Source organism: Eptatretus burgeri, chromosome 18, assembly GCF_056783735.1.
Source record: "Eptatretus burgeri isolate ZD-2024b chromosome 18, Ebu_testis_v1, whole genome shotgun sequence".
Classification (NCBI taxonomy): domain Eukaryota; kingdom Metazoa; phylum Chordata; class Myxini; order Myxiniformes; family Myxinidae; genus Eptatretus; species Eptatretus burgeri.
The window spans coordinates 14,349,900-14,375,000 of record NC_140978.1 but is presented as its reverse complement, the minus strand read 5'-3'; the positions used below and the strand labels follow the sequence as shown (position 1 = coordinate 14,375,000).

The following is a 25,101-nucleotide window of genomic DNA, read 5'->3' as shown; positions in this document are numbered from 1 at the left end:
CAGACCAACTCATTGTCCATTGCACATCATCATATGGTGAGGAATGTTTGAATGGAATGAAAGAAAACATTTTCAAGGGAATGGTGTGTGGAGTAAACTAACAAAAAACTTTCTTGAGAAAAAGGCCCATACACAAGAATCTTTCAGTGTACATATAACTCAAGATTTGTGCCTCGGCGAAAAATAGGAATTCAAAATAATGATCCCTTTATCCTCTGTTAAAATGGGATCGCAAGTAGGCGTGGTCCTCATATTTCCAAACTTTTTATTTATTACTTGCAAAATCGAAGATTTTTGAAGTATATTGATCCGTCGATTTTGTTATTGGGTCGCCAAAATAGGTGACCCTTTTTGTCAGTAATTCTGTCTGTTTGTTTGGATGTTTGTTCGTTTGTCATCAGCATAATTGGTAGTACACGTGGGCGGATTTTGATCAAACTCGGGTGGTAGGTACATCTTATTACCTAGTGCTTTGGAAATTGTGATGGTTGCTCGGGACACTTTGGTTCCCTAGCAACAACCGAAAAACCTTCAAAATCAGTACCGTTCGCGCAAAATCAATTCCGAAAGCCATTATCCCATGTAGGGTTATGACATTTAGCATGAATGATCTACAGGTGATGCTCTATCAAATATATTCCGGTTTTTGTGATATATGGAATACTTTACCCGCAGCGCCCCCTACAATTAGGGTATGCGCGAAAATTAGCGAAACTTGAAGGTCCCCTAGCGACCAGCTGAGTGCATCGATACAAATGAAACTTTGCAAGTTCATGGTACTCAATGAGTACTACAGCTTTGCCTCAGGACATATTGACCGATTTTGCTTAGGTCAGGGGTCAAAGGTCAATTAGTGCAAAAATCGATAATATGCGAGAGCTGGAGGTGCCTTCGTGCCAAATGCTACTCCTCCTAGGGTTATGGTCGGATAGTCATGAAAATTCACACTAATTGTCTGGAATACATTGTGCACAAACGATCAAGCCGGATTTTCGATTTAGATCTTTGTTCACCCACAGCACCCCCTCGAACTTTGGGGATTTCCGATTTCAAACCACATTTTCGGTACTTTTTATGTGAATGGATACCGAGTAGTTATCAGTAGATGGAACTGGATGAGATTTGTATGCATAATCTTAAGGTGATTCTCTATCCACTATATGACATCCATTTTGCTCTATATCTTATAGTTTCCATGCTCGGCGACCCATCGCCACCTACCGGCTTGTTCTGCCTATTTGTTTGTCTCTGTCTGTCTGTCTATCACCTCCAGATCACAATTTTAATTTGATCTTCACGAAACTTCACCACATGCTAGATTTTGTCAAAAGGAAGAAGCCTATTGTTTTTGCGTTCAAAAGGTCAACATAGATCCAAGGTCAACAACTTAGGTGGACTTTCAAAAATCCTCAATTTTCATCCGTTTGACTTGAAATTTAAAAAGGATTTATATTTCAGGTCACTGAATACAACCAGCCCATTATTTTTGAGGTCAACATCGACCAAAAGGTCAACATAGGCCCAAGGTCAACACCTTAGGTGAGATTTGTAAAATTCTCAATTTTTATCCAATTGACTTGACATTTAAAGAGGATTTGCATCTCACGTCACTGAATGCAACTACCATTTATTTTTGAGGTCAACATGCACCGAATTCCTAAAGTTGTCATTTTTATTCGATTGATTTGAAATTTGAAGAAGAGTTGCATTTTCGGTCATTGAATTCAAACACTTTTGTATTTCTTATTTTTGAGGTCAAATTTGTTTTATGAATTTTGCAACGTCTTTTTCTTGTTATTGTATTAGCAAATACCAACAGTCGCTTTGTTGACGAGAATACTAAGAGGGGGGTTGGGAGAAAGAGAGGGGGGAGAGAGGAAGAGAGGGGGAGTGAGAGAGAAGAGAAGAGGGTTTAGGTGGGAGAGAGAGGAGGAAGGGGAGAGTGAAGAGGGGGTGGTATGAGAAACAGGGGTAAGGGGAAACTGGGGAGGGGAGAGTGAGGGGGGTGGTGGGAAAGGGGGGGATGGAGGAGGTGGGTGATTGAGAGAGAGAGAGAGAGAGAGAGAGAGAGAGAGAGAGAGAGAGAGAGAGAGAGAGAGAGAGAGAGAGAGAGAGAGAGAGAGAGAGAGAGAGAGAAATGAGAGTGAGGATTGGGAGCTAGGAGGGAGGAGGGGAAGAGGAGGGGTGGGGGAGCAAGGAGGAAATGAGGAAGAGGGAGCTAGGAATGGGGTATAGCAAGGAAAAGGGGAGCGATTCCCCATCATACATAAAGATACACTCTGGGAGGGGTGGGAGTGAGGATGATGGTGGAGAGAGGACAGGAAGGGGAAAGTGGGGAGTGAAATAGGAGATAGGGTAGGAAAAGAGGAGGGATGGGAGGGAGAGAGAGGAGGGAAGGGGAGAAGGAAGGGGTGGGGGGGGGAGGTGGAGGGGGGGTCAGGAATGATTGGGGAAGGGAAAGCCGCATGAGGAGAAGAGAAGGAAGTGTGAGGGGAGGAGAATGGAGGGGATGGGAAAGGAGAGCAGCGTGAGGGCAGGGGAAGGAATTGCAGTGTGAGGGGAAGGGGAGGGGAAGGGAAGGCCGCATGAGGGGAGGGCTTGGAAGGCAGCATGAGGGGAAGGGATGGCATCATGAGGGAAGGGAATGTAGCATGAGTGGAGGGTATGGAAGGCAGCATGGGGGGAGGGGAAGGCAGCATACTGGGGTGTTACTGGGATGAAAGTGCTTTCAATCATCAACTGCAAAAGTGAACTTGTTGCTGGTGCAGACTTTGTTTTCTTTGAATCTGCATTCTCAACTGTCACTTATAGGTTTGCTCTGGTGTATCGGTTTCAAATGATTCAGCATATTGGATATATTACAGTGATGAGCAAGGTCTTGTGAACAAAGTGAGCATTCATCTTCCGGACTGTCTTCTTTAACCTTCCCAAAATAGTTCCAAATTGCACTTCTGGACCTTTTGAATGACATTTTGTCAAAGTTTTATCAGTCACTTAATTGCCTACACATCCATCAGCAAAGGTATCAGTATGCTTTACCTGCAAATTCTAAATGCCTTGCTATTTATAAGCAACGTGCCCTTGTGCATATAAAATTTGCAAATGACTTGCTTTTGCTGCTATATTGTAAACGGGAAGCCCCAGGGGCATGTTTTTCTTCAAGTAATATGTTACCAGACCACTTGTAACTGGAAAATGCCCAACAGGAACGAAAACAAATCCTTCAAAAAAACACTTTTTTCTCGGAAATTGGAATTACTTGGAATCAAAGTTAATTCCGGTTCACGACTCAATTTATTTTGACTCCATGGTTGGAATCGACTACTTTGGAATTGATCCACCGACCACCAGTAAGCACTCAAGCAAGCATTATCATAAAACGGTTGATAAGGAATGGCTGGCTTGTTAGGAGATTAGCGATCGGTGATAACAAACATCATCTGGAGATATCTGGAGTATCAAACAATGTCTGAATTGGACAAATGAACACTTTTAACAGTCCAAACTGTGACTAAGGTCAATTCCGTAGATTAAATTTTGAAATTTGGTTCAGGTTAAGAGATTCTAGAGCTTATCACGTGTGCGGAAAAGGAATAAAGACACAAACACAGGTGTCTCCGGGCATTTATAAGCATTGCAATGTATCCAGTGATTCAAAGGTATGAAAAATCAGGCACTCAATGATATGAGTGAGAAAAGTGTAAAAAAAATTGAGTGCTTTATCGTGAAGAACCTGTTGCAGCCTGTTCCAGGTCAAGGCATTGTTGAGCAGGCCAAAAAAACGGCAAATTAAGACCTTAGCAAGGGAGAGGGGCTGACAAGGGGGCTGACAACGGATGAAACCTTGATAAAGAATGATTAAATATGGCTGTTAATTTTCTTCAAAAGGGGTGTTTAAATTATCCCAAATAACCAGTTTCCATTCATGCACTCCATTGAAGTTCCCTTCGTATGTATGCAAAGCTTCAGATCACTAGGTTTCATAGTTTTGGAGTTATGGAGGAGTTACACACACACACATTGACACACTGACACACACACTTCTTCTATTGGATCAGGTTTGAGATCGAGATCGTGTGAAACACAAGTACACACATATATCATTATAGATGTGAGATGTATATAGTAATATATTTATTTTACAGAAAGACCATACTAAAAGAAAAAAATGAGCCAAAAAAAAATCACCGAAGTCATATTTGCTATGCCTTGTAATGTAAAATAACATAACAAAAGAAAACATCTAATAATTAATATGAAAGTTGATAGGAATTTTGGATCGTGTCACTTGTGAGCCTTAGCAAGAAGGCCCAGACTGCAGTGAACATACTGATGTGAAAATCAGGAAAAAAATAAAATCACCACTTTACAATCACAGTGAAACAATACAACAGTACTGAAAATAAAATGTACCGCGGAGGTGAAATTAATTCATGAACTACAGGAAAGAGGTATGGGGAAAAGAGTTAGCAATTGTAGTTTGTCGCACAAGGGCTGTACTTAATGTTTGAAGCAACAAAGGGAAGGCTGTCGATAGAAGCAAAGTAAAATGAAAACTATTTTTGTAACACATCATAGAGATTGAGATGGAGATCAAGATGGTGCTGGATAGAGCTGGATGGATGTGGAAATCTAAAACTACATGCAATGTAGCACTATTTTACGGTACCCCTATGGCAAGGGCAAACTATCAAGAAATCTGCACATTAGCCCAGACAAACAGCATGGATCAAAGCCCATTGCATGGCCAAACACAAACCAATGCAAGTGAAAACAGGCGAATTGGAAAGAAGAGAGTGCATCAGGAACCGCAGAAAGTGTTTGTAACAGCAGCCAAATGATATTCAGCTGAATGCTGTTTATGTTATCGAATTTTGCTTTGGGGTACTTACTGGCTGAGTTGCTAAAAGATGTTGAGAGATGCATAATATCGAGTGTTTGACTTAATGGAATCATACTATCATTACTCCATGGTATCTTCCACACAATACAAGCAAGCAAATCCAGATAGAGGAGAAGGTCACTTTGTGCAACAGGCCTCTGCTAACTCTTTATAATATGGTAGTGGGTAGGGGAGGGGTAGAAGGATCAAGAGGAGGATGAAATGGGAAGAGTGCTGGGTAATGCTTAAAATATCTCTATCTAGACAGCAAACGATGCACACAACACCTATAGATCACCAATGCCAGCCCAAATAAACCTAATTTTCTGACCGATATCCCTGTATGTCATTGATTCAAGGATCTATCCAATATTATCTTAAACCTATCTTCTGTCAATAGTGCTACCATTTTCCCAGGATGTCCATTACATTTACAGCAAAAATACCTCTGTCTTGTTTCCGTCCCAACTCTGTTTTACTCTCAATCTTTGCCCTCTTGTCCGATCATTGTTGATGCTGTGAAAGAAAAAAATTCCTGGATCTATTTTATCTTTACCTTTCAGATCCTGTCATAATCACCTCTTTTCTAATCTGTAACAGTCCAGTCTCTCTCTGCTACTCCTCATATCTTATTCTATCTAGCCCTGGAATCAGTCTGGAAGCTCGATGATGAAACTCTTCCACAGCAGCTCTGTCTTTCAATAGATAAGGTGGCAAAAACTGCACACAAGAACTTATGTTAACCCTCAATAAATTCCTCTTTAAAGTTAAGACCACCTGCTTTGATCTATAAACTATCCCCCTGTGAATACAACCTAAAATCCGATTAGGTTTTTTTCCTATCATTGCCTTGCACAATGCTCAATTCTTTCACCCCATAACAACAAACACCCCAGAACCTTCTCCAGTTTCACCTACTCCAAGACACTCCTTATAGTATGTTGTCCTCATTTCAGTATTCTTGCCAATACCCAACAACTTACATATATGAATATTGAGTGAAATCTGACAATATTTTGCCCATGCTAAGAGAGTACCTTGGCTTTCCTGAATCTGATCATCTATCCATCTCTTTTTGAACTACCTAACCACAGAGCTTGGTTTGATCTCCAAATTTTCAAGGTCGACTCTGAAACCTGCTGTTGAAATCATTTATCTAAATTGCAAACAACAGCAGCACAATTACCATGAGGTACACCACTAACAACTTCACAAGCTGACATGCTCCAAAAGATGACCACTCTTTTCGTGCTCTTTCAAAGTCATTTTTAAATACAGTTCACTCCTCTATCAAGGACTCCACAACAAACTCCAACCTTAGCCAATAACCTGATTTGTGATACCTGATTAAATTTTTATTCAACCATCTCCTCTCCGACCTCGCCCACCCCTCCCCCTCCACCTGACTCTGTCTGCTATCTGTCCCACCCATATTTCCGCGGGGTGCTCAAGGTACGCCAGCAACCACCTTCTGGTAAAACTACCAAAATCAAGAATCACTGGTCACCTTAATTCTTTCATTCCTCTTTTTTTTACGCCTTTGGAACAAACTCCGACACTCTCTTCAATCCCACTCTTCCCTCAAGGTCTTCAAAACGGCTGTTCACCGACATCTCTTATCTTCACCCATCCAAAGCCATGATCTTTTCTACCCCCGCTAATCCACCCTAAACCCACCTCCTTCAAATTCCCTGCTTTCCTTCCTGAAAGTCCCTGTAGAGTCCATCTTGTTTACCCCATGTACCCTGCCCCATCCCTCTCCCTTCCACAGATCTCCTCATGTGTCTATTCCCCAGCGTTTTGTGCTTCTGTCTCCCGCCGCTCTCTTCTCCTGCTCCTCTTGTTATATATTCTGTGTTAGCTCTTATACGAGCATTGACATTGTGTGTGTGTATATATATATATATATATATATATATATATATATATATATATATATATATATATATATATATATATATATATATATATATATGTATGTATGTATGTATAAAGCCTTCTGGAAGTCAAGTTATTTTACATAAACTGTGCTCTCTTCCAATAACCAATCAGTCACTCACTCAGAAGGTTCCCCAAAATAGTTACAAATAATCTCTCGTTATTAAACCCATGTTAAAAGTTTTTAATTAATTTGGATTTACATATATAGTCTGTTATCTGATCCCTCGGCCGGCAGAATGGCCTAGAGCAGGGTTGTCCAATACGCTCACCACATGTGGTGCATCGTCCATAGGCATGGAGTGAATTGATGTACTTCAAAAGTTGTATTTTCTTGAATATGTCTTTGCAAACAGTTGTGTTGGTGCATAAGTCACCAGATGGCACCAGCAAGTTGCCTATACACCCCATATTATTTTGAGTGAATGAAAATGACCGAGGTTAAACTGATATTTCTATCTCTCAATTGTGAAGAATCTCTTTAACATTTAATTAATTCTCGATTCCAGATCCGGATTCAGATCTTCACCAAAATCAAATCAATTTGTTGTCGTCACAAACCCAACCTGCACACCAAGTTTCATTGGAATCCTTCAAGAACTTTTTGAGATATCGTGCTATATATTAGTTTTGCCAGATCTATCAATGGTGAAGAAGCACTTAAAAAATTAGAAGGGCACTTGTTAGAGCGCATACCTCCACTATGCAATGGCTGATCCAATAGAATATATTGGGCCCAATACATTTTTGAAATATCATGCTATATAATTGTTTTTGATCCCATCTCTCAATAGTGAAGAATCACTTTAAAAATTAAATAATTATCGTATCCAGATCCGGATTCGGATCTTCACCAAAATGGAATCCGTTTTTCCTTGTGACAAACCCAACATGTCAACCAAGTTTCATCCGAATCCGTCTTCAACTTTTTGAGATATCATTCTATATATCGTTTTTAGCCCGATCTCTCAATGGTGAAGGATCACTTCAAAAATTCTCGTTTGCGGATCTGGATCCGGATCTTCAGCAAAATCTAAACAGTTTATCGTTGTCAAACACCGAACCTGTCCACACAATTATACCCGGATCCTTCAACAACTTTTTGAGATATCCTGCACAGAAACAAAAAACAAGAGAAAGATGTCATGCAGAGCACGACACTTGCAAAATCTATAAATCAAATTTGGCCTCAAAAATAATTGGTGGGTGAATTCAATGACCAAATATGCAACTTCTCATCAAATTTATCTGACCGACTGGGACTCTGGAAATTCTCTGTGAATTCCGACTGGGAATCCTCCATTGTGCAAAGTCCTTCCTTGGCCCACCTGAGCTTCTGACCACATACAAAGCTTTCGTCTGCAGTCTGATGGAGTACTGCTATCCCCTCTGGGCTGGTGCTCCTGCCTCTCACCTTTCTCAGCTTCACGCTGTGTTAACCAAGGCATTTCGGATCGTTGGTATGTCCTGTGATGAGGCTGAGTCTTTGGGCCTCTCACTCTCTCACTGCAGGCAGGTCGGTGGTCTTTCTGTCTTCTACCGTCTCATCTCCGGTCTCACCCCATACTCTCTCTGCAATTTGTCCCCACAATATTTACACAGGGCGATCAAGGTCTGCCAGCAACCCCCTTCTGATAAAACTAACAAAATCACGAATCACTGCTCACCTTCACTCTTTCATTCCTCTTTTTCTCCCACCTTTGGAATAAACTCCCTCACGCTGTTCAATCCCATTCTTTGCTCCAGTCCTTCAAAACAGCTGTTTACCACCACCGCTTATCTTCTGCCATCCAAATCCTCGATCTTTTCTACCCTGTTAATCCACCTCAAACCCACTTCCTTCAAATTCCCTGCTTCCCTTCGTGAAAGTCCCTGTAATATCCATCTTGTATACCCAATGTTCCCTACCCCATCCCTCTCCCTTCCACAGATCTCCTAATGTCTCTGTTCCCCACTGTTTTGTCCTTCCCACTCCTGCTCCTCTTGTCTCATGCCACCCTTGCTGTGAGTTGTGTCTTAGCTCTCATTTGAGCGTTGTCAAAGTATGCAAAAAAAAAAAAATTTTTCAAGTGAATCCGATGAAAATTGACAATTTTAGAATTTGTCATATGTTGACCTTTTGGCCTACCTGGAACTACAAAATAATTGGTGGTTGAATTCATTGATCTGAAATATATCTTCAAATTTCAAGTCAATGAGACGAAAATTGATGATTTTAGAAATACCATCTTAGTTGTTGACCTTGGGCCTATGTTTACATGCGGTCAATGTTGACCTCAAAAATAATTGGCTAGTTGAATTTTGTGACCTGAAATATATATCCTCTTCAAATTTCAAGTCAATCTGATGAAAATTGAGGATTTTTAAAATCTCACCTTAGTCGTTGACCTTTGGCCGAAGTTGATCTTTTGACCTCAAAAACAATAAACTTCTTGCTTATGACAAACTCTATCATGTGGTGAAGTTTCGTGAAAATCGGTTTAAAATTGTGACCTGTAGTCAACAAACACTCAGACAGACAGACAGACAAAATAACAAAATCGACTAACCAATATACAGTACTGAAAAATCTTTGATTTTGCCAGAAACAAACAAACAAACAGACAAACAGACAAAAAACAAACAAACAGACAAATAAACCAATGTCACCCGCAGGGTGACCCGTATCTTGCCAAAAGGTGACCACGTGTGACTTCTTTAAGGTCACACTGAGGGGAACAGAGCTGCTATCCACCAGGAGCGACTCCTTGAGGAATTTCTGCCTACAAGAGATTCCGATGAGAATCGTTCTACAGAGTAACCATGAAAAATATGTCTGCCTCATAACGTCACCAAATGACGTCATAATGTCTCAAGCTTGACATATATAGAAAGCACTCATCGAGGTGTTCAATTTGAGGTACTACACGAGGTACCTAAAACTTTGAATTTTAGGTCCTAAAACTTGAAAATTTGACCTTGGGGTCAAATATGTTTGACCTTAGGCGCTAACCATGAAGGTCAAGTTCAATCGCCACCAAAAATTAATCAGCTGAGCGCCAGACCATGAACTATATTCCCATAAAGTTTGAAGACGATCTGATCAAAATTACTCAAAAAATAAGGGTTTCATCGACTCACCTGATTTGCGACAAAGTGAGCTTGACCTTTAACCTTGACCTTCAAAATTTTATGAGCTGAAATGGACCTCTATAGGCCTCTGATATGCGAAGTTACAAAAATTTCCAATGATAACTGTGCTCTGCAGAATTTTTTATACGTGATTACAGACAAACAAACAAAAAAAAAACATACAAGCTGACTAACATATCTTGCAAAAACTTCGTTTTGGCAAGATAACAAACAGACAAACAAACAAGCAGACAGAAAGTCATGAAAACATAACCTCCTTCACCTTCGGTGGTGGAGGTAATTATGGGATCTGGATCTGAATCCGGATCTTCACCAAAATGTTATCAGTTCGCCCTTGTCACACACTAAACCTGCATACCAAATTTAATCCAGATCCGTCCACAACTTTTTGAGATATCCTGCATACAGACAGACAGACAGACAAACAGACAAGCCCGTAGGCGACATGTGTGGTTGCTAGACTAAGGCGAATTTGAAATATGGAGATAAGAAAACACATCAGATGGCAGTTTTGCCGTTCATTGTTCCATATAGGAACATGACGAGCAACTGTCCATTCATCATTTGTGTTCGATTCCCTAACCCTACGTTAGGGAATCCCAACAGGAATGTTGGGATGAAAGCACATAGTAATATAATTGCATACTAGTCATACAGTTTTTGACGGATCGGGCTGAAATTTTTGACAAAGAGGTTGATTATAGTGCGCTTAAAAGCGCGGAGGCTGATTTTTGATTTTGGAAAAAAATATATTTTTCGGATTTTTTCACAAATTTCAAAGTCCTGTTGCAAGGCAACGGTGGCGTCCATAGCAGTCCATTCCATTTTGTGGGCTCCAATCTTGGTACCCTTTCTTATGGCAATGTTTTTAAGGCCGGATGCCCTTCGTGATGCCAACGCTTTAGTCGCGTTAGACCCTGCAGGGATAATTACCAGTATGCTGGTGCTCATTTCGCCGACCTTCAGAGGATGACAGGCTGAGTCAACCCGCTGATGCCAACTCAGCGGCCAGCGGGGCTCGAACTCCGGACCACTCAGGACCCCAAGGATCCCAAGCCACCGCCTTAACCACTGAGCCATAAACTCATTAAACAGTAAACTCATTAAAACAGCTCAGTAAAGTGAGCTCATTAAACATCAATAATTATATAAATAAATAAAAATGTGGCAAATATAATGACCTGATCACCACCACATGTTTGGCAAGTATCAATATCCTATTGGCCAACGAGGGTCTTGGTGGTATGGCCGCTCACCTCCAAACTGTCTAGCCTTGGTTTTAATCCTGTCCCAGCTATAAACTGTCACCCAGGCAGGGTGTTTTACAGGCAGGGTGAACACAGATTGCCTTCTTAGCACTTTCAAACACCTCCAGTTTAGAAATACAGGTTGTCCTCACTTAACTTCATCCTGGTTAACGTTGTTTTGTTACAACGTTTATAATTATAACATAACACAAGGTGCCCTCACTTTACTTTGTGCTGGTTAACGTTAGTAGGGTGAGTATACTGATTCTGGCTCACTTTTCCCCATGTAAGTGAATGGGGGATTTTCAGCAATTCATTTTTTTTTTCCCTAAAAAGTAAACCCCCTTTTTATCCCAAGGTATATTTATTTGTCTCCCCTTTTAACCTTGGGGCACTATATTCAAATAACCAATGCAACAAGATAAAGATTTTTTCAAGTAGCAAAGTAGTAATGTGATTTGTTAAAGGTGATTCTAAAGAAATATCTGAAACATGAAAGCCAAGGAACACTCTTTTTCAAATAACCAATGCATATTGTTTAGATCACTCATTGAACCTATAAAGATTTTTTCATTCTCAAATTCCTTCTATAGTTTAATTTTCTTTGCACAATAATCCCCATCTAAAATATTTAAAAATAAAACATTTGAATCTTTATATTTTTCAAGATACCCCTTTTGTGTCATTATGAAATGATATACTTCTCTTAATGATATCATCTGACCACCTCCTGAGTTGCATATCATTTTGAGATTGTAGTAAATTATTTTTCCATTGTTCAATTGATAACCATCAAATTTTTCAGTCCATTCAAGGATATTTATTATTTTATTTACATCCTCTAACTTATTAGTTTTTAATTGATTCGCTAATTTGTTTTAATTATCTTTGTTTTAGTTATTTTTTCAATAAGACTTATTTGATATTTTTCACATTCAGTATGTTTTCCATTTATATACCAAGACTGAGATTTTCTCCACTCTTTAGTTTGATTAATACTTGGTTCGACCATTTATATATTCTGAAAAAGAGGGCGGTAGCCCTTAAAAACCCTAACCCACATTGCATTCTTTCCACTCTATGATTAAATATTCACTCTATCATACAATATCCATATGGAACACAATCTATTCCATTATCTAAAATAAATCTCTTATCATCAAACGCTCCTAATGCCTCTTTATTTACTTCTTCACTATATATCTTATGTTTATAACTTCTCATTGTATTCATTTTCCTATATTCTTCTTTCTTATTCATAAAACAATTATAATAACTTCTAAAAGTTAATGATTTATTTATTACAGATTTCTTTATTCCCTTTAACCTTTTATCAATCTGATCACCATACTTATAAACATATGCCTTTGCTCTCAATCCAATAAACTCACTCATTACTTTTCCACCCAACTCATACTTAAACTTACCAATAACCTTTTCATTCTTTTTTGAAAATAACTCGCTCTTCTTACTAAAATTACTTCTCTCATATACTCCAATATTTTTCTTCATATCTGTATAAACATCATCAGTTTTTATATCGAGGATAAAACTATCAGTGTCCATATACAACAATGAAACATTTTCACCATACTCTTTCTTTAAGCCATTATACAAATAATCCTACATCAATATCTTTGATAAATCAAGAACTGCTGTTCAATATAAATTGGTTCATCCATTACAATACTTTCCTTTTCCATATGAATAGCAGAAAAGTTCTCTGAAAAAACCTCTTCTCTCTTAAAACTTGGTTTATTTTTCAATCTAGAAGCTTCTTTCCAAGATGTTGCAAATCTAATGTTTTGCCTGTTTCTAACATTTTCCATAGTCTTTCCAAAGACAGCATTATTCATTAATTTATAAAAGTCCCCTTCAAATTTTACTTTTGTATTTTCTCTCATATCTGCATTGAATTTAATATACTTTTCCATCCAAGAATTTTGTTTAAATTTTAAAACTCTATGAATTTTAGCTACTCTCAACCCAGCAGATAAATATTGTCTCAAGTTACTTTGATGCAAAACATATCCCTCTTTATCATAGAATGTTGTTAATAACTTTTCCCTTGATTTACCTTTAATATTAAAACTTTTATGATAATCACTTAACCATTCTTTCTTTGGGGTTTCTTTCTCACATGCAAAAGGAAGGTCTTTATGTTTATTATGAAGATCACTCAGGTACCTCAAATCAACTTCAAAATAATAACCTTCTTCTTCCTCATTCAATTCCTCTTGAGAAGAAATAACAATATTCATCAGAGCCTTTTCATAATCCTTTTCTTCCACCTACTCTAATTTACTGTACGGCAGAGACTGAGACATTGCCCATCCATACAAATTATTAGCATCAAATTACATCAAACAATTACAATCTTTTTCACTCTCATAATTTGGAAGATATTTATTATTTGCATTAGCATATGTTTTTGAACATACTTGTGACATTCCACCTCTCTTAGACTTCTCAATCATCAAAAGCATATCGACATCACTGATTAAATCTATATCTTGTTTTGTCATTTTCAACATTGCACTCCAAGCTTAACCAGGAGCTGTGAAATAGTGGGCAGGATCTAATCCATAACAACTTTTATCATGTCAGAGTGATCTAAAAGCTTCAAACACATCAGCGAACAATAAAACATCTGTTTTTAGATACAAATCATGATATTCTCCAAGGTTCTTTATCTCACATATTTTCCAAATTTCTTGTGCGTGTTTATATTCCTTATCACTTATTTCTTCTTCATAAAGGTTATTATAGAAACTTTCTTTTGAAGGAAGTTGTGTTTCTTTAAATCTCATAAATGAATCCATATAACACTGAACAACAAATTTCAAAAATTTTTTTTTACTGGAGATGTGTAAAGTGATTAAGACTAATTTGGGTACGCTGATTTCAAAAATCATAACCGTTTTGCTGTATCACGTCAGGATTTTCAGGAACAGAAATATTCCCATTGCCTAGAAGTCAGGATTTCAATGAAATTTACATACGTCTTTAACATGTCTATTTCGTACAATTGTTGTTAACTTGTGTTATATTTCTTTCTTTCAGATAAAGATGAGTAGGCGTTCCTGTACCAATCATCTTGACAACTTCTGTTATGTCTGTGGTCGGTATACCAAAAAAGATCAACAGCGAAGTATATCTACAGCAGTGAAAATGAAGGCCGCCTACTTTCACTACTTCGGGTGTAAGGTGGGGGACCAAGAACAGAGCTGGGCACCACACATCTGCTGCACAAGCTGTCACACAACCTTGACTCAGTGGTTGGTGGGCAAGCGCGCGAGCATGCCATTTGCGGTGCCCATGATATGGCGTGAGCCGCAGAATCATCATGATGATTGTTATTTCTGCTGCACAAGCATCACCGGCTTCAACAAGAAGAATAAAGGTCACATCAAGTACGCTGACTGCGTCTCTGCTCGTAAACCTGTGCCTCATGATGACGAGAACCCCGTTCCAACACCTCCAGCTGATCAGAACATAGCTGTAAGCAGTGGTGAAGAGGATGGTGATGATGAACCTTTTGAACCCGACACTCAAGAATCACACCTTCTGAACCAGGGAGACTTAAATGATCTTGTAAGAGATCTCTCGCTGTCAAAGGCGAAGGCAGAGCTGCTTGGATCAAGGCTGCAGCAGTGGAATCTACTTGAACCTAACACCAAGATATCCTTGTTCAGAGCACGTCACAGAGACATGGCTGAGTTCTTTGAGATGGAAGACACGATGACATTCTGCAGTGACATCAACGGTCTGTTGAAAGAACTTGAGTGTGATCACGATCCTGCAGACTGGCGCCTCTTCATCGACTCGGGGAAGAACAGCTTGAAGGCTGTTTTGCTCCGCAATGGCAACGAGAAACCATCAGTCCCACTGGCTCACGCGTTCGGCATGACAGAGACCTATGAGACTATGCGGCAGCTGCTTGATTCCATCAAGTACAATGACTTCAACTGGCACATCTGCGGAGACTTGAAAGTGGTGGCGCTGTTGTTAGGGCTGCAGTCAGGCTACACGAAATACATGTGCTTCCTTTGTCTCTGGGATAGCAGAGACGACAAGAATCACTGGACGAAGAAAGATTGGGAAGAGCGAAAAGAGCATGTACCTGGTCGACACAACGTGAAGCATGTCGCCCTTGTCGACCCAGCCAAGGTTTTCCTTCCACCACTCCACATAAAGCTCGGCTTGATGAAAAGTTTTGTACGGGCAATGGCTCTGAATGGGCGTGGGTTTTTATACCTCAAGGAAAAGTTTGGCAACACCTTGTCAGAGGCCAAGATCAAGGCTGGTGTCTTTGTTGGACCGCAAATCCGACAGATTATGAAGGACGAAACTTTTCCGACAACTCTAAACCCCAAAGAGCTGGCAGCGTGGAGGAGCTTCAAAGCTGTGACGGACAACTTCTTGGGGAACGAGCGCGCGGACAACTATGAAGAAATAGTGCAGCAGCTGCTGGAGTCTTCAGGAAACTTGGCTCCAGGATGTCCCTGAAAATCCATTTCCTACACCAGCACCTGAACTTCTTCCCTGACAACTTGGGAGCAGTCTCGGACGAGCACAGCGAGCTATTCCACCAAGAGATTTCACTCATGGAGACGCGTTACCAAGGGCGGCACAACCCGAACATGATGGGCGATTTCTGCTGGTTCCTGCATCGTGAAACTGACACAGAGCAGCACAAACGCAAAGCCAAATGCCTAAAGCATTTTTAATTACATTCTAGTGGAGTTTTTCTGTTATTTCTATAATTTTGAAGCATTCATGATGAAATAAATGAATAAATGATTTTTTGTAAATTTCATTGAAATCCTGACTTCTAGGCAATGGGAATATTTCTGTTCCTGAAAATCCTTACGTGATACAGAAAAACGGTTATGATTTTTGAAATCAGCATACCCAAATTAGTCTAAATCACTTTACACATCTCCAGTAAAAAAATTTTGTTGTTCAGTGTAATCAAAAGGATAAATTCCCTTACTTGTAAGAATTTTCTCTTTACTTTGAATTTCATTCCTTGTTTGAATTTCCTCTCTAGTTAGAATTCCCTCTTTAATCAGAATTTCATCTATAATCAGAATTTCCTCTTTAGCTAGAATTTCATTCATTGTTCGAATTTTCTTTATAATTAGAATTTCATCTTCAGTAAGAATTTCTTCATTAATTTCTTCATTAATTAGAATTTCCTCTTTACTTTGAATTCTCTCTTTAATCTGAATTTCCTCTTTAGTTAGAATTTCCTCTTTTGGAAAGAATGAATTAAGATTTGGAAAAGAGCCCGTGGAGCTTAGATTTGATGCTAGGTTGGCTAGTGGTGTTCCCATAAGCTTGTAAGAATCTAGAAACCTAATACGAGTTAAAGGTTTTGTGAATATCATTTGTGTAAAGGAAATATACTTTTGACTTGTGTTTGTTATGGCAGAAATATTCCCTGGTGTTTTTGAAAGTTCATTTATAAATAGATGTGTGTAATAGTTGGCGCTGTTGTGAAGAAAGGCTGGAATAAAAGAAGGTAATTTATAATTAAGATTACAACAGGAATGAGCGGGACCTCTATATTTACCAGTAATATGACAATGATCCCTAAATTTAGACTCCTCGATTTCCTCCTCACAAATATGACAGATATTGTTCTTTCAAAATTCAAATTTTTCTTCTTCGGTTAATTCCATCGGTTCATTTGTTTCTTTCATTAATTGAGTTAGTCTTATACAATCCTTTCCTAATCGTTTTACAAACACTTGTGAAGTGTTTTTCCACTATAATGTTTTTCCACTATAATGTTCAAGTTTATTATACTTTTCTCCAACAGGTAATTTGTTATAATAACAGAAACCACAAGGAATATGTTTTTGATATTTATTTGTATGTGATTCTTTTGGATTAGGAGAAGCAGTATTTATCTTTTTAAGGATACATTAAAAATCAGCGTATATCACAAATGGGTGCATGATAGATTTATTAGAATCTTCAAAAGAAATCTTTTCAGCAGGTTTAGGCATTGTAATTACAGCTGATTTATGATTACTACAATATTTTGAATGTTGTTCTAATCGTTCTTTTGCATGAAATGAATTAAGACATCGCTTACAAGGATATATTTTGTTTGCTATTCTGAATACCTGAGAAGAGATTAATCTTGATAAATTATTAATGTATGTGTAATGTGAATTATTTCCAACGCTAAAATATAAAATATCAATGTGTGTTTCTTCATTTTTATAGTTGTTTGAAATTTTTAATATTTGAACTTTGTTTGTATCCATTAATTCCTATACATTAATAGAAAGATTATTCTTTTTCTCAAATTTAGGAATATCTGTTAGAGGCATTGGGAATTTAAAATCTTTAATGTCCAAGGTATTCTCATATTTCATCTGTTGTTTTACTCTTTCTGAATTACATTTTTGTGGATGTAAGTGAGCAAGAACAGACCAGAGAAAACATTTATTATCATTGTTCTTAATATTAACAACTGCCTTCTTTAGTTTCATTTCTTTTGGTAATTCAATATAAGAAGAAGCTTTAAGAGGGTTTGATTTTAGAATGTGTATATCTAAAAAGATGATTTTTAAAATATTAAATCCACTTCCTACCACTGTATTATCAACATCCTCCATAAACCCCACAATTCAAAAAATATTGAAATTATATTATAAAATGAAGATCTGTTCTCACATAAGGAGTTTGTTCTTCATCTTGTCTTTTCATATTCATTTTCACTCCCATATAAAACTTTAAAGTTTACATTTCTTTTAATGTCTTTTTAATAACTTTTTCAACATCAGGTTTCACGATTTTAATTGATTCAGCTATTGATGATGGACCGGGTTCTCCAAATTGAAAAATCCTTATTTTTATATGCCCTTTAAATGCCCCATCAGTGTTTTCAATATAATAGTCTCCCTTTACTTTAAACTCATTTTTCTCGTGTTTTTGTGATTGAAGGTGATTCTTATAACTACTCTTCAAAACATGCTTTTAGCAGATATCACAATGTTTTCTTTCCAACTCAAGAGGAGATATTTGTTTGAAAAGATTGAATGTGTGTTTGTTGGTTTGAAGGTGATTTTTTAGAATATTTATATTCGTGATTACAAACATCGCAGTATGTTGTATTCACCATATTTATATTATAAAACTTTGCTTAAACTAAAATTTTCTAAATGAAAATTTTGTTAAATTTATAGATGAATCTGTGCTTAAAACCATTTTATCCTCAAACTTTTTCACTTAATAAATACAATGTTTCAAGACACAAACGACAAGTTTCAATCAATCCCTTCATTTGTTAAAGATACTGAGAAATATGTCAAGGATGTAAAGTTGAACAAAGATAAATATAACAATTAAAAAAAAATAAAAAAATACCATTTTTACAGCCATTTTTCCCTGCTGTGCAGGGGTTGGGCTTTTTCTTGAGGCAATGTTTTATGGCTGGATGCCCTTCCTGACGCCAACCCTGGTCGCCTCTTACGACAAACAGGGATATGGTACACCTATTCTAACCGGGGCATACACCGGGACCAGTACACTGCTACTCATTTCGCCGACCTCGGAAGGATGACAGGCTGAGTCAACCCCCTGGTGTTAATTCAGCAGCCAACGGGGCTTGAACTCAGGACCCTGGGATCCCAAGACACCACCCTAACCATTAAGCCAACACCAGGCTTATAAATATAACAACTATTGGATAAAAACAATTCTGGCGAATAATATGACTTCTTCAATTTCCTTCAGTGGAAAAGCTTTTAGTATACCTGGAAAAACATCAATTAAAGTATCTCTAACAAAAGTTTCTCCTCTCCTTCTGGCAATATATTCAAAACTAGAAAAAGCAATGAAACAAGAAAAAGTATCAAAAAATAAAAACCTTATGGATGAAGCTTTCGAAAGAAAAAATAAGACCATCTGTAATATGCAAGGAGAAATTTGTATTTTTTTCAACAACCCTAAAGATATAAATGCTGATGAAATAAAGGATGATAATATATCAGGTGAAATGACATTTCGTTCAATTGTAGTTAAGGATCATTTTAAAATTACCTTTAATATAAAAAATGTAGCAGTTGAATCTGTTAATGAAAAAAAGTATATAGATATCGATGGTAATGTTTTTTCTACTAATTAAATATGAGTCAATATTCAACTGACGATTTTGAAGATTATGAGAGTGATTATGATACCGAGAGTTTGCATTCAAACGATAGTTATGATAGAGAGTTTGTGCTCCAACGATAGTTAAGAAGGTATAGAAGATTCTGAAACTATCGAAGATGCAATCGAAGATGAATTTCAGTTTAAGTAAAGTTTTACTTTATAAATATGCTAGACTTCCCTGATTCTCCATATGACAAATTTGAGAATTGTCCTGCGTGTGAAAGACGGGGATTAAACACAGAGTCTTCTAATTAATGATAATAAAAAAATATAAAGAGGAAAATAATTCTTTTAGATTTACACCAAAAATGAATTACTTTGCAAGATTCAATCGAGAAATGAATGTAAAGTATGAGGCTGATAACACACCTTTCCTTACAAGGGAAGAAACTGAACGTATTAGAGAAATGTTAAAAGGATTGTTGTTATATATTATTCATGGATGTGATTTTCAGGGAAATATCAACACAAGATATTGCATAAATAAAATAATAGATAATCTTGAAATTAATGCTGAACTTAGGATAAAATATAGAGTTTCTAAAAAAGCCAATAATAAATTAAATAACCTGTTTTCCAAATATATAAATGAATGATTTTTTACCCATTTGGGAAAATAAGATAAAATTTAACAACCATAAAAATCTCCCAAATTCATTAAGATGCCTCATAGTTGGTTCAAGTGGATGTGGAAAAACCTGCTTACTTTTAAAGACGCTCCTTACTCCCAACTTTTTAGATTATGATAATTTAATAATTTTCACAAAGTCGAGTTTTCAACCAGAGTATCAACTACTCTCACAAGGTTTTAATACTGGTCTTCAAAAAGAAGATATAATCGGTTTATTTAAACTTCAAAAAAACCTAAATGATTATAACATTGAAGATATAATACAACTTTTTTGTGACACACACAGATGTAAAAAGAAATCAAAACCGATGACTTGTATTCTTAGTGATAATACGGATGATATACCGTCTCCCCAAGATTTGGATAAATATAAAGAGAACCTCATTATCTTTGATGATTGTGTTAATGAGAGAAACCAAACGGTAATGGACAGCTACTACACAAGAGGGAGACAATCTTCTTGTAATTGTATTTATCTGAGTAAATCGTTCTTTCAATTTCCTTGTCGTTCCATCAGAAACAATGCAAATACTTTAATTTTATTCAAGTTAAATTCAATAGATGTAACCAATTTTTGGAGAGACAATTGTTCTACATTATGTAGTAAAAAGGAATTTGGGGATTACATGAAACACACGATTGAAAAATATAAATATATTGTTGTGAAACAAGATGAGATATTAAATGATATTTTCCAATAAATAAATGGATGCGAAAGAAAGAGCAAGAAGATTGAGGGAACATCGAAAGTTGGTTTCAAAAGTTGTAAAACAACAGGAAGATAAAAGAAGAAACACAGACAAAAACTAACGGTTGAAGAAGCGTTTGAAAGAAAACAAGATAAATTTTTTAAACCACTTTTAAAAACTTCCCAAGAAAAAATTATAGTTGTTTCCACAGTTCCCACAATAAAATATACTCCAAGAAAGCTCCAAAAGTTAAAAGTTTTCAGTCAAATGACGGAGGAAGAATTTGAGCATATGGGTGAATTAGAATATGATGATGAAGGATTATTTCAACAACTGGAAGAGATGAATCGACCCCCTGATTATAGTGTGAATGCTCTACAAAACAATGAATATTCAACGGATTCAAAAACCAAAGCAGGACTCATTCCAACAGAACAACCAGCAATATTTCATCTTTTTCAAGAAAAGATATTGATATTTAATGATGAGTTAAGGTTTTGAATTCTGCTCAACCTCCTGTCAAACTAACTCTGAGATTAATGTTTCTTCTCACAAAAGATGGAAGACAAGGTTCAACTGTGAGGGATGAATCAAAGTATATTGACAAACCATTGGATATGAAAAATAATGATGATAAAGTATATATTGATCTGCTGAACTCTGTTGATGATAGGGTTATTCTTTCTGGTAAAAGTAGGAAGAATGAGAAGGAGAAACACATTATTCAGGCTTTAAGTATCCTTGGTTCAGGTGTTAGTTTTCTTCCAAATGACCCATCACGATTAGTTAATAAACTGTTGTTGTTGTTCGGCAATAAGAAGGCTGGAAATAACAATTGCTTTAATGAAGCATCAGCCATTTTAGACCAGTTGATGAACATGAAAATAATTAATAAATATCAATATAAAGACATTTTAGCTCATACTAAATAAGATGAGAAGCACAATCCTTTGTTTCAATTTCACAACAAGAGACAACACATCTTCATTCCCATACCCACTTCAAAAGAATATGAGGCATCTTTATTGTCCATGGAAACTTAAAATACCTTATTTAATATAACCGAGAAAAATGACAGGTTTCGTTATAATCCAGGAAGTGGATACAAAACGATAACAGTCTCACCCGGAGCATATGAGATTTCTCAAATATCTTCCGAAATTGCTCATCTTATGAAAGAACAGGGTGATGAACCAAACAATATTGTTAGAGACATTCAAAAACATACTTCAAAATTAACGATTAAACTTAAAAATAACTACAAGGTTGATTTCACAATTGATAATTCATTTAGAGAGTTATTGGGTTGCTCCTCGAAAAAGATTGAAACTAATGGGATGTTTTACAGTGATGATGTCATTCAAATATCCTCAGGAATAAATTTGGTGTAAATTCACTGTGATTTGATTGATGGTGCTTATAATGATGGAATAAAAACAAATACAATATTTTCATTCAGCGCATACTCAACCCCAATTGGTTATACATTCAATATGGAACCCAAAAATTTGGTTTATCTCCCTGTGTCAGGAAAAACCATACACAGAGTAAATTTTAGGATAACTGACCAAGATAATAGTATGATTTCTTTTATTGGAGAAGTTATATCCATCAGAATTCATCTACGTGAAGTTTTCCAATAAATTAATACGATGGTTATTGTGAGGAAACACGAGTTGGGAAAATATAAAATAATTACAGGGGATGGGATGTTCCTTTCCCCATACTACAAGGGTGAAGGTATGTATCTTGGTAGAGGATACTATAAACCTAAGAGACAAAGGGGTGTCGGACATCAATTTAGAGGAGATGGGATAATTGATACTCTAATTGGTATCGGTTCAACTATTCTTAAACATAAAGACCGAATTTGTTCAACTGCTTCTGCTGTGGGAAATGTAGCAGGTGCTATAAAGAGTATAAAAGATGCCGAAAAGGAATCTCATAAATTGCAAGCAATAAAAGAAATTAAGAAAGGCAAAACTCAGTTGTCTCCCCATGAACGACAGAAAATAATTCGAATACTTGGATCAGGGTTCCAAAAGTTTTAACATCTTTTTTCCTAAATAAATACAAGTATGGAAGCAATTGATAGTATCTATGATTTGGATGATCATATTATTATCTCAAACTCCTCTAAAAAAGAAGATTACTTCAATGTAAATGCAATAACTGGAACAGACTTGAATGCAAATGGTACAAAAAGTTTTGAAATTAATAATCAACAAACCTATTTGAATCTATCCAAAAGTTTCTTGTTGTGTAAATTTACATTCACTAAGGCTGGGAATAACAAAAACGCTACACTCGTAAATGATTTCTTCTGGAAAATGTTTGATCTTGTTCGTTTGTACATTGGAACACAAGAAGTTGAAGCAGTTGATTATGTCTCTGCTGTATCTGAAATGATGAAATTTACACTATATTCATTCGGTGATAGAATGGGAAAGGGGGCTGTCAAAGGTTTTATTCATGATATGTCAACGGGAACAAACACAGACCCTGGATATAATCAAAGGAAAGGAATGTATAATGATGATACAAAAGCAGGTAATAGTTTTACTGTGGCAGTTCCTCTTCAAGGTATATTTGGATTTTGTGATCATGATAAAGTACTGTATGGTCTTAAAATTAGATTTCAACTACAATGGAATGATAATGAAAATAGATTACTTTTTGGTGTTGCTCGTGCTTTTGGTGTTCAGAATAAATTTGTAATTGATGAAATGAGTTGGTATATTAGTGAATATACTCCTGATCTTAAAACAGAAGAGATATTGAATAGAAGACTTAAGTCAAAGAAACCACTCAGTGTATCATACCTCAAATGAAGATGTCAACACATTACACTCAACCAAAACACTTACACGTGGAATTTGGATGTTCTGGAAGGAAAGCCACCATATCTGTGGATCATTTTTAAAAAGCCAGATGGTGATCCTGCGACTGATAAGAATAATGCATTGAGTGATAATGCTAAGGTGAAACAACTTCGTGTTTCTCGAGATGGAACATTTTACCCATGAGATAGATTGGAAATTAATTGGGAAAAAAAATGATTTTGCTGAAGCATACAAGTCTTACCAAAAGGTGTGCGAAAGTAATGGAAATAAGTAACCTATTTTGGATTTGACAGCATTTAAAAGTTTTTATACAATCAATGCGTTTGACCTGAGTGCTCAAAAGGAAACTATAAAGTCTAATCGAGTGGATACTTCCCTGTACATTGAAAGAGGAGAGAGTGAAGAAGTTGATACATATTGTTTGCTTTTGGAAGAAACAGAATTGCAGATTAATACAGATAATGGTGTTATGATTAGTCTCACATAATTTTTTGTTAAATAAATGAGTGGCAAAGTACCAACTGGGGTATATGTTCATCAAATCAATCTTCATAAACTATCATCTTGTGTTCAAAATCAGAAGCCTTGTACGATTAATGTTTATACAATTCAGAGAAAAGGAGCAGTAAGAATTGATGTTTTGCAAACAAGAGAACAGGTTAAAATCTTGTATGATACTGGCTCACTTAAAATTAAAATGACAAAACCATTGTTGAAAAAATATTCAATAAGAGAGACGAGTGGAGGATTTCTCCCATTTCTAATTCCTTGACTTGCTGGTTTAAATGAGGTTGGAGCATTGACGGGTGGTATTTCAACAGTGGTGAAAACTGCCAACGAAAGGAAGGCTCAACTCCGGGCTCAAAAAGAATTGGAAAGACATAACAAAGAGTTGGAGAAACAAATTAGTGGAAGTGGTGTAATTGTAGATTTTGCAGAAAAACTTGAAGGTCTGCCAGATAAAGCGAGATTGTTACTTGGAGATATGCTTTCTTGTCTCGCACAAGCAGGTGTAAAATTAACAAAAAGGGGTAATGGATTATATATTTCTAATAAATAAATGAGCATTGATGAGTGGTTTAAAGAATTTGGAAAGAATACAACATCAAATTTACAACTTGTCAAATATTGTAAGAAATTAAAAATTCATAATGTGGTTCTTTGTATGAGAGATGAATTAACAAATGTGCGTAAACATACAAAGAATATTATTATGAACTTAGAAGAAAATAATGGGAACGGTTCTCATTGGGTTTGTATTTTTAATAATCAAGACAAATATTATTTTGAAAGTTTTGGTCTTCCACCACCTGTTGAAGTCATAAAATTCTTACAAAATGGTGTTTATCAAACATTTCAAGTCCAAGAATTAAATTCCAAGTGTTGTGGTCAATTATGTCTGTATGTGTTATTTCAACTCAACAAAAATATTTTTTTATGACTATTTTTAATCTAATATAAATGACTTATGTTGGTAAAGATGGTTCTATCTTTGGTGTATCCCAAGAACTGGATAATGATTTATCAAATTATTACACAAAGGCACAGGCTGAATGACATAAAT

General features: G+C 36.6%; 1 long non-coding RNA gene across 1 annotated transcript in view; it reads right to left on the bottom strand.

The window, feature by feature from the left end:
- The window catches only part of LOC147008637 (uncharacterized), a 48,996-nt gene that overhangs the window by 1,028 nt on the left and 22,867 nt on the right, over positions 1 to 25,101 (bottom strand). The window lies entirely within an intron of this gene.